Below are 14138 nucleotides of genomic sequence, written 5' to 3'. Positions count from 1 at the left end.
AAATTCCTTATACAACTCAATAAGACATCCGTCAATGTCCAAGTCATTGCCTTCTTCTCCACAACATAGATATACCGTCTTCTCGAAATTAATTTTCAAACCACAATTTAAAAACTCTTTCAACAATTTTCCAGTCATGTGAGGGATATCGTCTTCATCGTTTGCTGAAACGACCTGATCATCAGCAGAAGAAATTGTATAGATACACTGGTTCCTTACTTGATTCCCCATGCCCGTGTACTTACTACACCACAGATCCACTGCCTGCTGCACATACATCCTAGAGAGTGGGGGAGAGAGTGGGGGAGACAGACAGCATCCTTTATTCAGTCCCCTAATTACTCTGAAGGCATCTCTAGAAATTTCTTTCTCCGCTTTAGTGAGACATTTTGCCGACTTGCGGAAGTTTATGATAAATCTTTTATACATTTTGGGCAGTTCCTCTGCTTTCTCAAGACCTATGAGGACGAAATGATTGTTAAGATTCCTTTCCAAACTCGTCTCCATGACGTGTCATAGGATAGAGATGTTATCAACACATGATCTACCTGTTCTAATGACACTTAGTTCTTCCACTTCATTTACAAACTTCTCCATTGTTGATTTTAAACTGCTCCCGTGTAGCCTGCTAACTGAACTAGTGATATTTCAACCCGGACAATGTTACGCAATTTCTTGATCCTTTTTTATGTATGATGGTTAGATAAGCTAAGTTACATTGTGCTGAAGTTTCCTTCCCATATCACACTGTTGCCGAGCGGTTCTAGGCGCTTCAGTCTGGAGCCGCGCGACCGATACCGTCGCAGGTTCGAATCCTGTCTCGGGGAATGGATATGTGTGTGGTTCTTAGGTTAGTCAGGTTTAAGTAGTTCTAAGTTCTAGGGGACTGGTGACTTCAGATTTTTAAGTCTCACAGTACTCAGAGCCATTTGAACGACATCACACTCATTTATTATATAACTTACATACGTTTTCATACCGAATGCTTCCTGCATATCTGACGAATTCTGCTAGTATATTTTGTGGTCCCGGTGATGTCCCACTTTTCATTCGTGTAGGCACCTTCTGTACTGCTTTCGTAGTTATTGTCTCTATCTCTTCATCCTCCTGGTTCTCCCGAATTTCTCAGTTTTTTTCCTTGTACTCTGTTGTTTCTTCTATTAGCAGGGCTTTAAAGTGCTTCTCTTACTCTACCACATTGTAATCACAAATGAATAGTCAAATCGTGGCAAATACTAATTTCTAAGTGATCATGTAGACTTGGAATGTGTCACGCATAAGTACTGTGGTAGTGATACAAATTACTACCTCTGGCCGATGATGGTATTTCTAAATTAATTTTGCGAACTTCTAAGACTTGTTGAGCGTTTTGGTCAACCGTATTACAAAAGGGAAACCACGGTAGGGCACGAACTATGTCCTTGCCGCCAACGACACAAGATAATTTTTTGAAAGAAAAGTTAAAACATTCACTGCAAACTTAATTTCCAAACACATCCCCACTTAGTGCATGCACGAGACGATCAAGGTGGCGCTTTGGCTAGCACACTGGTTTCACATTGTTCAGATTTGCGTCGGACGATGCAGACTTAGATTTTACGTGATTTTCCTACATCACTCAGGTCAAATGCCACTATCGTTTGTTTGAAATTGCAAGGTTCATTTTCTTTCACACAGTCGATTTTCTTTCCCATCCTTAAACAAAAAGAATCCAAGCATATGCTCCGTCTCTAATAACTCCGTTGTCGACACGATGTTAAACCCTAATCTTAGTTACTTTTCCAAATGTCAGATGGGCACCCAGAAAATAAAAACCGTTTACGACTTGTGCGTAAGCTAATATTTCCCTCAAATTTCGATATTCATTTATGCAGAATTGGACTCGACTAAACCATTCATGCACGCCTTAATGTGTCCATCACAATTATTTATTCTTACCCTGTAAACGATTCCCCTCAGATCGTATCATCATCACTCAATTAATTCTTAACATTATTGATAGCAGCCTATTATTTTTCCTCAGATTCAGTGTTTTGTCAGTCATTTATTTCCTCGCTGTACAAGCTTGAATAAAAAATGATGTGGAAACATCTCAATACTTGTCACTTCACATCTGCATGCTTTCCATTATCTCATGTGATCTCAGAGATCACAGTGAAAGATTATTTGAAATTTGCAATCATTCATTTTCGTTTAATTAATAATAACAGCTTTTGTCTATGTATCTTAGGAAAACGTAGTTGTACTACATTTGTACAACTTTTTCGTAATAACAGAGTGCTCTTCTTTTTTCTGCCTATATTTACTGATGTTTTCATGTACGGTATGTAGCGTATGAAAAATAGTTGCCTCTGTTATCTCACGCCTTATAACACTGAATTATAAATACATCAATTGTAAGTCACAGTAAAATTAATCTTGGGAAAGAAGTCATGAAGTTGTAGCTTCCAAAGTATACTAAAAGGAAAGACCGTTCAACGTCCCGATTTGTTGTAGCGACAAATACGCACACTTATACCATGCATTACAAGTGCACGTCCACATCCCAGCCATGACATAAAATTCATGTGTATTAATGATAAGATATATCAGCTCATAAGTGCGCCGAAGGTATCATCGCCACATGTCCGACGCCTTTCAATGCCGCACGCAACCTTCCTCATATAGTACTGAATTTCAGTACTTAGACAATGTTCTCAACACCCCCATTAATCAAATTTTCTAGGCAACCGGGACCTCGCTGCCCCGTGGAAAGTAACGGAATTGCAGTCGGTCACGGAAAGATAACATATTATATCCAGATTGTACTCAACGCAGCGTAGATCGCGGCTCCGTTGCGTCGTATGCTCCGGAAGAATGTGCCATTTGTTTCAGCCAAAGAGTCTCAGGATGCATTCCGGAACCTTAAAAATGCCTTGTTGAGTGACAGATGGCTTGTTTATTTCGATCCTATTAAGCCTGTGGTTTTGGCAGTGGACGCTTATTTGTACGGACGGATTTGATTCTTAGGACAGACCTATGGCTTTCGCTTCCAAGTTATTGACAAAGACTCAGTGTAACTATTCGCAAATCTAGAAATAAGTCCTCGCTATTATCTATCGCGTGACTCAGTTCCATTATTATCTGCTTGGTCGGAAATTTCACCTAGTGACTGACCATAAGCCACTTCAGTTTTGTTTCATCCGTCCAAATTTCGGCCACGCACGGCTCATAAGAAGCAAACATGGGATTTTTTGAAACTTCCTGGCAGATAAAACTGTGTGCCCGATCGAGACTCGAACTCGGGACCTTTGCCTTTCGCGGGCAAGTCCCGAGTTCGAGTCACGGTCGAGCACACAGTTTTATTCTGCCAGGAAGTTTCATATCAGCGCACGCTCCGCTGCAGAGTGAAAATCTCATTATGGGATTTTTTACTGTTACAATGTGAGTAAAACATATTGTACCGGCCCTCGTCGAAGCATATCAAATGCTGACTCCCTTCCTCACCTTCCTCTTGGTTCTGATTCTGAATTCGATGGTACTGCCGCATCTTGTCGTCAGATCGATTCGCAGGACGCTCAACTTTTACAGACTTTTCCACTACCTATACGAAAACTGCATAGGACACAGAAGCAGAACCTGACATTAACCATTTGTTGTATGCATCCGTATAGCCTGGTCTCTGTCAGTGAGAAACATTCAGACATCCAGAATTCTTTTGTGGGCTGATGTTTTGGTCGTCGGCATAGTCTCTCCATCCAGTACGGCGCGATTTTATTCCCAGATGTCGCTGGACGATCACGTTTGCTTATTTCCAAAATTCTGCAAATGTTGTGTTGCGATTGCTCCACCAAGGACATTCGGGAATTGTGTGCACAAAACTGTTAGCACATCGTCACTGTCCTTGTCCGGGCATGGACGCCAACGTTGAACGGATGACGTCACAGTGTTGAAATTCTATCGGCCGCTCGAAACGTGTTTACATTGGCCAAAATCTCAACCGCTGTGACGGAGTGTGCATATAGATTTTTCTAGTCCCTTTTGGAACACTCGTTGGCTTATGGTCCTGGACATTCTCAGCAAATATACGTTTTTAACTGCCCATGACTAAGTTGCTCAGCACGATTCGGGCTTCGTTCAAATGGTTCAAATGGCTCTGAGCACTATGGGACGTAACTTCTGAGGTCATCAGTCCCCTAAACGTAGAATAACTTAAACCTAACTAACCTAAGGAAATCACACACATCAATGCTCGAGGCAGGATTCGAACCTGCAGCTGTTGCAGCAGTACGGTTCCAGACTTGAACGCCTAGAACTACTCGGTCACAGCGGTCGGCTTATGCTTCGTCATCTATCTTTTGCTTGTAAGGTTTACAGACAACGGACCACAGTATGCGGCTCAAGACTTTCAACAGTTTTGTACATCAAATGGTATCGTTGACCTCACCGACGGTCCGTTTCATCCTCAGTCAACCGGTGAAATTGAGATTCATGTGCGTGCGTTCAGGCAACTAGTGCCTCCCAGACACCGGAGCAAGCGCTTCAATTCTTCCTCGCAACGTACCGATATAAGTCTCCCGACGGTCCGTCGTCGACAGAGCTTCTACATGGCTAGTGGCACCACACGCTGCTTCAGCAGCTGCACCCACCACTTCGTAATGCGCCTGCCGCTCTCCGCAAATATCGCTTTTCGCCTAATAATTTTATTCTTTTCAGAGTTTTTGGTCGCACAAGGCGCTGGGAGATTGTAACGATTCTTCGAAAGTTGGGCGCTTTCATGTAATTAATTCAAGATCCTACTGGGTCTCTGAACCAGATTCGTGCTTATAGATTGCGAGATCCTTCCGCCGATTTTCTGGGTCCAGATTCGGATCCTATCAGCATCTTGCTGCCGCCGCGGCCGCCTCCGGCGACGTCTTGGCACCACCTTCGCCGCCGCAGCAGCTAACATTCCCTGGGCTCATCTCGGCGCCCGCCTATGACCCGGTACCACAGTCGTCGTCGCCGCCATCGCCGTCATCACCACCTCTCCTTTTCGTTGGACCGGCTCAGGAAGAGGGTGGACTCCCTTTCAGTGGTTATCCGACCGACGTTCCCCTCGGAGCGCGGGCTACAGCTGGGGGCGCGGCTTGTTCGCAGTTGCGGGTGGCTCCCGGCTCCTCACGCCACCCAGCTTCTTGCCTCCCACGCTTGTCGTAAGATGGCTCCCTACTCTACAATGGTGCGGAATTTTGGAATGGTGTGTGTGTGGGGGGGAGGGGGGGATGGTCTTTGAAGTCCCAAAGCGTCGACTTCACACTGACCCGCGCAGTACTGCGAAACGGCATCAACAAGACGCAAGGTGTTGACCCACGCTCCAATGGAAAGAGTGAGCTACGCCCCACCTGCAGGAACACACACAATTTAGAGTCCCCTTCATCAAACGCCCATCGCTGGTCGGTCCCTCTTCGTTCTCAGACTTCGAGAGCAATAGGTAGCGCGCATTCTGTGAATAGTAATAGAAAGTAAAGTACTTGTTTGTAGAAGGCACTGGAAACATACGAGTTACAAGAAGTTAAGTTTCTTTTCTTTTCAGAAATAATGTGATCAGGTCATTTTAAACTGTTTTATACAGATGATTTTGGATTCCTCTTCATAAGCCTACACAACTTTTCTCCTTCCTTGCGTGTGTCTGTGCTGGCACCCACAGTAACTACACAACTGAAATCAAAAAGTGACAAAGGATGATTCGTAATTGTTACTAACACTATGAAGATAATTATGGTCTAAACCAACATCACACTTTGCAGGTAACCTAATGGTCTGTGATGGGAGATGCTTCTGGTGCGACTAATTGATCCACCTACCCCTTTCTATTCGAGAATGGCGTGTGGTAAGAATAATTGCCGGTAAGCCTTGTATTCCCTCTAATAATTCGAATATTCTCTTAGTGGTCATTGAACGAGATGTATGTGAAAGGAAGTAATCTGTTTTCCGACTCTTTCTGGGAAGTGTTCTGTCAAATTTTCGGTAGTAAAACACTCCGTCATGCACAATGCCTCTCTTGTAACAGCTGCTAATGAAACGAGTTGAGCACCTGCTTAGCGCTGTCGCACCTACTGCATGAGGCACGGGACTTTTGGATCGGTATGTTGCGAGGAAGAGTAGCAGCGCTTCCTCCTGTGTGTGAGAGGCACTAGTCGCCTAAGCACATATCGTTCAACTTCACCGGTCGACTGAGGATGAATCGGACCGTTGGTAAGGACATTTGATGTACCAAACTGTTGAAAGTCTTGAACCGTATACTGTGGTCCGTAGTCTGGGAACATTTGAGGCAAACCTTACAAGCAAAAGATGAAGGCTGAGCCAACCGCTGAGGCCGAGCGGTTCTAGGCGCTTCAGTCTGGAACCGCGCTGCTCCAAGGGTATCAGGTTCGAATCCTGCCTCGGGCATGGACGTGTGTGAAGTCTTTAGCTTATTTAGGTTTAAGTTGTTGAAAGTCAAGGGGACTGGTGAACTCAGATGTTAAGCCCCATAGTGATCAGAGCGATTTGAACCTTTTGAACGAAGCCTGAATCGTGCTAAGCGACGTATTCATGGGCAGTTCAAACGTATATTTGCTGAGTATGTCCACAACCATAAGCCTGCGAGTGTTCCAAAAGGGACCAGAAAAATACACACGTACACGTTGCCACAATGGTTGAGAATTTGGCCAGTCTGAAAACTTCTCGGCACGGCCGATAGAAAATCACCACTCTATCGTCATAAGTTCAACGTTGGAGTCCATGCTGGGCAAGTACAGTGCCGATGTGCTAATAGTTTTGTGAATACTACTTCCTATTGTCTCTGGTGGAGCAATCATAACGCAGCTTTTTGCAGCTTTTTAGTATTAAGCAAACGTGAGAAATTTGGGAATGAAATCGCACGTGCTGGATAGAGAGACTATGCCGACGACAGAAACATCGGCCAACCAAAGGAATTCTGGATGTCTGAATATCTTTCACTAAGAGAGGCCGGGCTGTACGGATGCAGTGCAACAAATTGTTCATGTTAGGTTCTGGTTATGTGCCTGTGCAGTTTTCCTATAGGTAGTGGAAAAGGCTGCAAAAGGTCAGCGTCCTGCGGATCGATCTGACAACAGGATGTGGCAGTAGCATTGAATTCATAATGAGGAGCAACAGGAAGGTGAGAAAGGGTATCAGCATTTGTCATGCTTCGACGAGGGCCCGTACAATATCTTTTACTCACACTGTGACAATAGCTAAACCCATTGTTGTTGCTTATCAGCCGTGCGTGGCGGAACAATTTCTCACACGAGAAAAGTGACAGTATTTTACAATTTTGCGTTTACAAGAGAGTGCACAGAGCACAACTTAATCATAGCTAACACTTGGTTCAAGATTCATAAAAGAAGATTGTATACATGGGTGAAGCCTGGAGATACTGACAGGTTTCAGATAGATTATATAATGGTGAGACAGAGATTTAGGAACCAGGTTTTAAACTGTAAGATATTTCCAGGGGCAGATGAGGACTCTGACCACAATCTATTGATTATGAACTGTACATTAAAACTGAAGAAACTGCAAGAAGTTGGGAATTTAAGGAGATGGGACCTGGATAAACTGAACGAACCAGAGGTTATGGAGAATTTTAGGGAGACCATTAGAGAAGAATTGAAAATAATGGTTGAAAGAAATACAGTAGAAGAAGAATGGATAGCTTTGAGGGATGAATGAGTGAAGGCAGCATGGGATCAAGTAGGTAAAAAGAAAAGGGGTAGTAGAAATCCTTGGGTAACAGAAGAAATATTGAATTTAATTGATGAAAGGAGAAAATATAAAAATGCAGTAAATGAAGCAGGCAAAAAGGAATACAAACGTCTCAAAAATGAGATTGACAGTAAGTGCAAAATGGCTAAGCAGGGATGGCTAGAGGACAAATATAAGGGTGTAGAGGCTTATCTCACTAGGGGTCAGACAGATACTGCCTACAGGAAAATTAACGAGTCTTTGGGAGAAAAGAGAACCACTTGTATGAATATCAAGAGCTCAGATGGAAACCCAGTTCTAAGCAAAGAAGGGAAAGCAGAAAGGTGGAAGGAGTATGTAGAGGGCATATACAAGGGCGATGTACTTGAGGACAATATTTTGGAAATGGAAGAAGATGTAGATGAGGATGAAATGGGAGACATGATACTGCGTGAAGAGTTGGACAGAGCACTGAAAGACCTGAGTCGAAACAAAGCCAGGAGTAGACTACATTCCATTAGAACTACTGACAGCCTTGGGGGAGCCAGTCCTGACAAAACTCTAGCATCTGGTGCGCAAGATTTATTAGACAGGCCAAATACCCTCAGACGTCAATAAGAATATAATAATTCCAATTCCGAAGAAAGCAGTTGTTACAGGTGTGGAAATTACCGAACTATCAGTTTAGTAAGTCACGGCTGCAAATTACTAACGCCAATTCTTTACAGACGAATGGAAAAACTGGTAGAAGCCGATCTCGGGGAAGATCAGTTTGGATTCCGTAGAAATATCGGAAAATATGAGGCAATACTTACCCTACGACTTATCATAGAAACTAGATTAAGGAAAGGCAAACCTACGTCTCTAGCATTTGTAGACTTAGAGAAAGCTTTTGACAATATTGACTGGAATAATCTGTTTCAAATTCTGAAGGTGGCAGGGGTAAAATAAAGGGAGCGAAAACCTATATGCAATTAGTATAGAAACCAGATGACAGTTATAAGAGTAGAGGGACATCAAAGAGAAGCAGCGGTTGGGAAGGAAGTAAGCCAGGGTTGTAGCCTCTCCCCGATGTTATTCAATGTCTATATTGAGCAAGCAGTGAAGGAAACAAAAGAAAAATTCGGAGTAGGTATTAAAATTAATGGAGAAGAAATAAAAACTTTGAGGTTTGCCGATGACATTGTCATTCTGTCAGAGACAGCAAAGGACTTGGAAGAGCAGTTGAACGGAATGGACAGGGTCTTGAAACGAGGATATAAAATGAACATCAACAAAAGCAAAAGGAGGATTATATAATGTAGTCGAATTAAGTCGGGTGATGCTGAGGGAATTAGATTAGGAAATGAGACACTGAAAGTAGCCTCGTTATGGCTGGGTGTTGTGTTATGTCCTTATGTTAGTTAGGTTTAAGTAGTTCTAAGTTCTAGGGGACTGATAACCACAGATGTTAAGTCCCATAGTGCTCAGAGCCGTTTGAACGTAAAGTAGTAAAGGAGTTTTGCTATTTAGGGAGAAAAATACGACTAACTGGTGATGGTGGAAGTAGAGAGGATATAAAATGTAGACGGGCAATGGCAAGGTAAGCATTTCTGAGGAAGAGAAATTTGTTAATTCGAGCATAGATTTATGTGTCAGGAATTCGTTTCTACAGGTATTTGTATGGAGTGTAGCCATGTACGGAAGTGAAACATGGACGATAAATAGTTTGGACAAGAAGAGAATAGAACTTTCGAAATGTGGTGCTACAGAAGAATGCTGAAGATTAGATGGGTAGATCACATAACTAATGAGGAAGTATTGAATAGAATTGGAGAGAATAGAAGTTTGTGGCACAAATTGACTAGAATAAGGGATCGGTTGGTAGGAAATATTCTAAGGCATCAAGGGATCACCAATTTAGTGTTGGAGGGAAAAGCGGAGGGTAAAAATCGTAGAGGGAGACCAAGAGATGAACACACTAAACAGATTTAGAAGGATGTAGGTTCCAATAGGTACTTGGAGATGAGGAGTTTGCACAGGGCAGAGTAGCATGGAGAGCTGCATCAAGTCCGCAGCTCGTGGTCGTGCGATGGGGTTCTCGCGTACCACGCCCGGGTTCTCGCGTTCGGCTCCCTGCTGGGTCAGGGATTTTCTCTGCCTCGTGATGATTGGGTGTTGTGTGCTGTCCTTAGGTTAGTTAGCTTTAAGTAGTTCTAAGATCTACGTGACTGATGACCACAGATGTTAAGTCCCATAGTGTTCATAGCCAGCCAGCTGCATCAAACCAGTCTCAGGACTGAAGCCCACAACAACAACAACAAAATAGTGAAAATATTTTTCGGTTAGATATCTTTGTTTTGATTGGTTTTTGTATTCTGTACAATGTAGTTTCTATTTCTGCTTTCAACCCATAAGATAGTGTTACTAAATTTATTTGAGAGTAACCTGGTTAATTTTCTGAATGGCTTGGCAGAGCAAATAATTTTGTGGCGCACGTTACAATGAAGGACAATGCCCAGCCTAATATTTTTCCGGCGCTTATGCACTTAGAGAAAAATGTTGAAAGTGAACTTATAGAATGGCAAGCCAATGGTGTTATTGGTCCTATCCAGGCTACTCAATGGGTTTCACCCTTAGCAACCTTACCAAAGCTTTCTGGAAGGCTTCATCTTTGTGTTGATTTTAAATCCACTGTGAATCCACAAATAGTAATTGATACTTACCCATTGCCGGCTGAGTGGCCGAGCGGTTCTACGCGCTACTGTATGGAACCTCGCGACCACTACGGTCGCAGGTTCGAATCCTGCCTGGGCATGGATGTGTGTGATGTCCTTAGGTTAGTTAGGTTTAAGTAGTTCTAAGTCCTATGGGACTGATGACCTCAGAAGTTAAGTCCCATAGTGCTCAGAGCCATTTGAAGGAAAATAACAGTAACGTTCGTACGCTTTTTCCAGTATTTTCAACTGCCGGTTTGAAATGTCACCTGGACAAATATGCCTCTCTTCAGACTGAATTTCAGTACTTAGACAATGTTCATAACAGCTATGGTGTTCATCCTCTTGAATCCAATTTTCTAGCCAACCGGGACCTCGCTGCCCGGCGGAACGTGACGGAATTGCAGTCGGATACGTGAAAATAACTTACTGTATCCAGTTTATACTCAACGCTGCGTAGATCGCGGCTCCGTTGCGTCGTATGCACCGGAAGAATGTGTCGTTTGTGTGAACCAAAGAGTATCAGGATGCATTCCAGAACCTTAAAAATGAATTGTTGAGTTGATTTCGATCCCGCTAAGCCTCTGGTTTTGGCAGTGGACGCTTCTTCGTACGGAATCGGAGCTGTGTTGACGCACGGACTTGATTCACAAGACAGACCGATGGCTTTCGCTTCCAAGTCATTGACAAAGACTCAATGTAAATATTCCCAAATCGAGAAAGAAGCCCCCGCCGTTATCTATCGGGTGACGCAGATTCATCATTAATTGTTTGGTTGCAAGTTTCACGTAGTGAGCGACCGTACCGTACCAAGGACTGGAATGTCCTGACCATTATACACAGTAAATTCCGTGCAAGATTTTGTCAACATTAGCGAGCCCAACTGCCCGTAAGCGGCACAGTGAAGCATTGTAACGGAAGCACCAGTGTGTAACAGCAGGTCGGACACAGCATCCAGCAATGATTAAATTCATACAAAGGTTGTTTGACTGCCGTTGCACAGCAGTTAGGTGCGGTAAAAGGACATCCTGAATTAGGTAGCCCGTACGCAGAAAACTACATTCAGCGAGTGAGAATGTGCTCCGTGTTTACGAGAGCGAACGTGGGTAGCGTTCTTTTTCTGTTGCAACCACACAGACTGTACATGACCTGGCTTCCCACAAGCAAAGCAAGTCGCATTCTGCGAAGGTCAGTATTGTCTTGTATATGTGAAAAATCAGCGGAACATGATTTCACAGCAGACACAGTCGTTGACACTTCTGTACTCAGTCCACCATTCGGTAGTCTGTTTGTTTGCAGTGTTCGGTCACAAGGGTGTACTTGTTTGTCACATTGCGTTACACTGCAAGTGGGAGTTACCTCAAAGTTTTCCACTGCACTATCACATGTCCTGATGTTCAATAATTTCTAACACTTGTTTCAAAGTAAGGTAGGATGTTTGAGAAACTTTTATGTACCCTTCTGTCTGGCAAACTGCACATAATTGCATCACGAATCACTGCGTCACTATACTACTGCATTCTAAGCGATACTGCAGTGTCAAACCCTGAAGTTCAGTGACCCACTGAAGATATGTCTGTTATGGCTATTTCGTCAAAAAAAAGAGCTTGAATCAAGCTGCAGCAACTTGTACGTGATCCTTTTAATACTTAGTGAGCGTAGAAAGTAAATCACCAAAAACTAACAACTCCATGAGGTAGTAAACTCTCGTGCCGGCTGTTGACAAGGAAAACTTGAAAGTGGCTCAAATGGTTCAGAGTACTATGGGACATGCCATCTGAGGTAATCAGTCCCCTAGAACATAGAACTACTTAGACCCCACTAACCTAAGGACATCACACACATCCAAGCCCGAGGTAGGGTTCGAACCTGCGACCGTAGAAGTCACGCGGTTCCACTCTGAAGCGCCTAGAACCGCTCGGCCACACCGGCCAGCAAGAAAAAGTAATTTGCACTTTGTGTTTAGAACAATGAGGGTTGAAATGAGGATAGTGTACATTGCGTTATGCTCGGTGGTCATTGAAAGCTTTTGAATGGCGGAATACACGGAGGTAGTGCTATGGATATGGCTGGCTGTCGTGGTGGAGCTGATGCAGCAGGAGCTTGCGCATTAATGAGCTGCTCGACTGCCGTCATGAACTGCAACATATAGCGGTTCTGAAACCGAGTAAACTGCTTTACATCAACCAGAGGCGTATTCACAACTTGTGTAGGAGGTAGGTTAGAGGACATTTTGATGATAGGAGCGCTACAACAAAATAATTATGACCAATGTAAATTCACAAACGGCCGAAGCGTTGTGGCTGATCTGCAAAAAAGAACACAATTAGTAGAATTGCTACTCTGAGGGAAAAGAGGGGATATTAGTGACGAACTGTAGTGAAACGACCAACGCGAAGACAGCGTTGATTCTGTAATCGCCGTCGCCAGATGTGCCGCTACTGCGGGAGTCAGAGAAGTTGCACTTCCTGTGCTTCGTACGAACAACTACATTTGCTCTCTATTACTACGCGCAGAAAGCAGGCTAAGTATCGTCTTCCTCTTATCAGTACTGATGATCACGGAGTCTGCGACGTGACTGGGCCCGACTAGCAATGGGCGGCTGGTCAAGTCAACGCTGATAGGGGGCACTGAACTCTGGCATCCTGGAGGTGTGGCGCTGTCCAGTCTCTCCACTGGTAAGCGGGTCACCGCCTTCGTGATGACGTTTCGCTTCGCTGCGCTGGTCGGTGTGCGATCAATGCTTTATGACTGCGCAATAATCATATCTCGAAACCAGTACTGAGTCCTGTTTGCAAATAACCTGCCTTACTGTCCATACATTACCATTGATATCGGGGTGTCTTCAATGGTACCTGCAGGTCTCCAAAGTGTGCATCTAGAGATGACTCAGTCCTACGACATATCCGAAAAATTTTCCATTCAGTTTACCCATTCTTATCGCTGTCCTTTTGTTTGAATAAATAGTTAGTCATCCATAGAATAGGCGTGCGCCATAATGCATTTTTCCAAGTGACTGTAGGATTGTAATATGTGAACCACATATTTGTGTCGCTAGACCTGTACATTTTGAAATAATTTGCTAATATGTTTCCCAGGGAACTGCAGTAATTTTACAGGTGATAACCACGAGTGGTGTACGTTGATATCCAGTAAGGACGAAGAATACCATGCTGTTGAACGCCCTGAACCCAATATCACCATCTTCTCATCAAGTGCCTTAATCTAAGCAAACATAGCGACCACAAACAGAAAGTAATTTGATAGACATTACAATTACAACAGCTCCCGATCGTTTGTACACTAAAGCAATAGCTAATATCCACGGCAAAGTTTCAAACAGGAGAAATAAATTTAGACCATTTCTCTTCAAGGGAGTAAGGAGGTCATCTTTCGCTCAATGACGTCGTCCTATAAAGTCTACTGATACAAAAAATACCAACATAGATTCACACTTAAAATGTACAGTTGGCTAATGATATTTTCATTGTTAAGACGTGTTACCATTGAAGGTTAAATCGAGAGAGTCCCCATATAGAGCAGTAAGACTGCTGTCGATCTCAGTATACAATTTTTATGTATCCTGTGACCAGAAGTCACGCATAATTTATTGACAATTTAGGTCGTTAATACAAAATATTATCATTATTCAAGAGTAGAGATCGGGGCTACTTAATTAATGTTAAAAGTGGTCTGAATTTTACTTCTAAAACATTGTTTATCTTTTCCATG

The sequence above is a fragment of the Schistocerca gregaria genome, chromosome 4 (genome assembly GCF_023897955.1).
Source record: "Schistocerca gregaria isolate iqSchGreg1 chromosome 4, iqSchGreg1.2, whole genome shotgun sequence".
Classification (NCBI taxonomy): domain Eukaryota; kingdom Metazoa; phylum Arthropoda; class Insecta; order Orthoptera; family Acrididae; genus Schistocerca; species Schistocerca gregaria.
The sequence above is the reverse complement of the archived record's forward strand: the minus strand, read 5'-3'. Positions refer to the sequence as shown.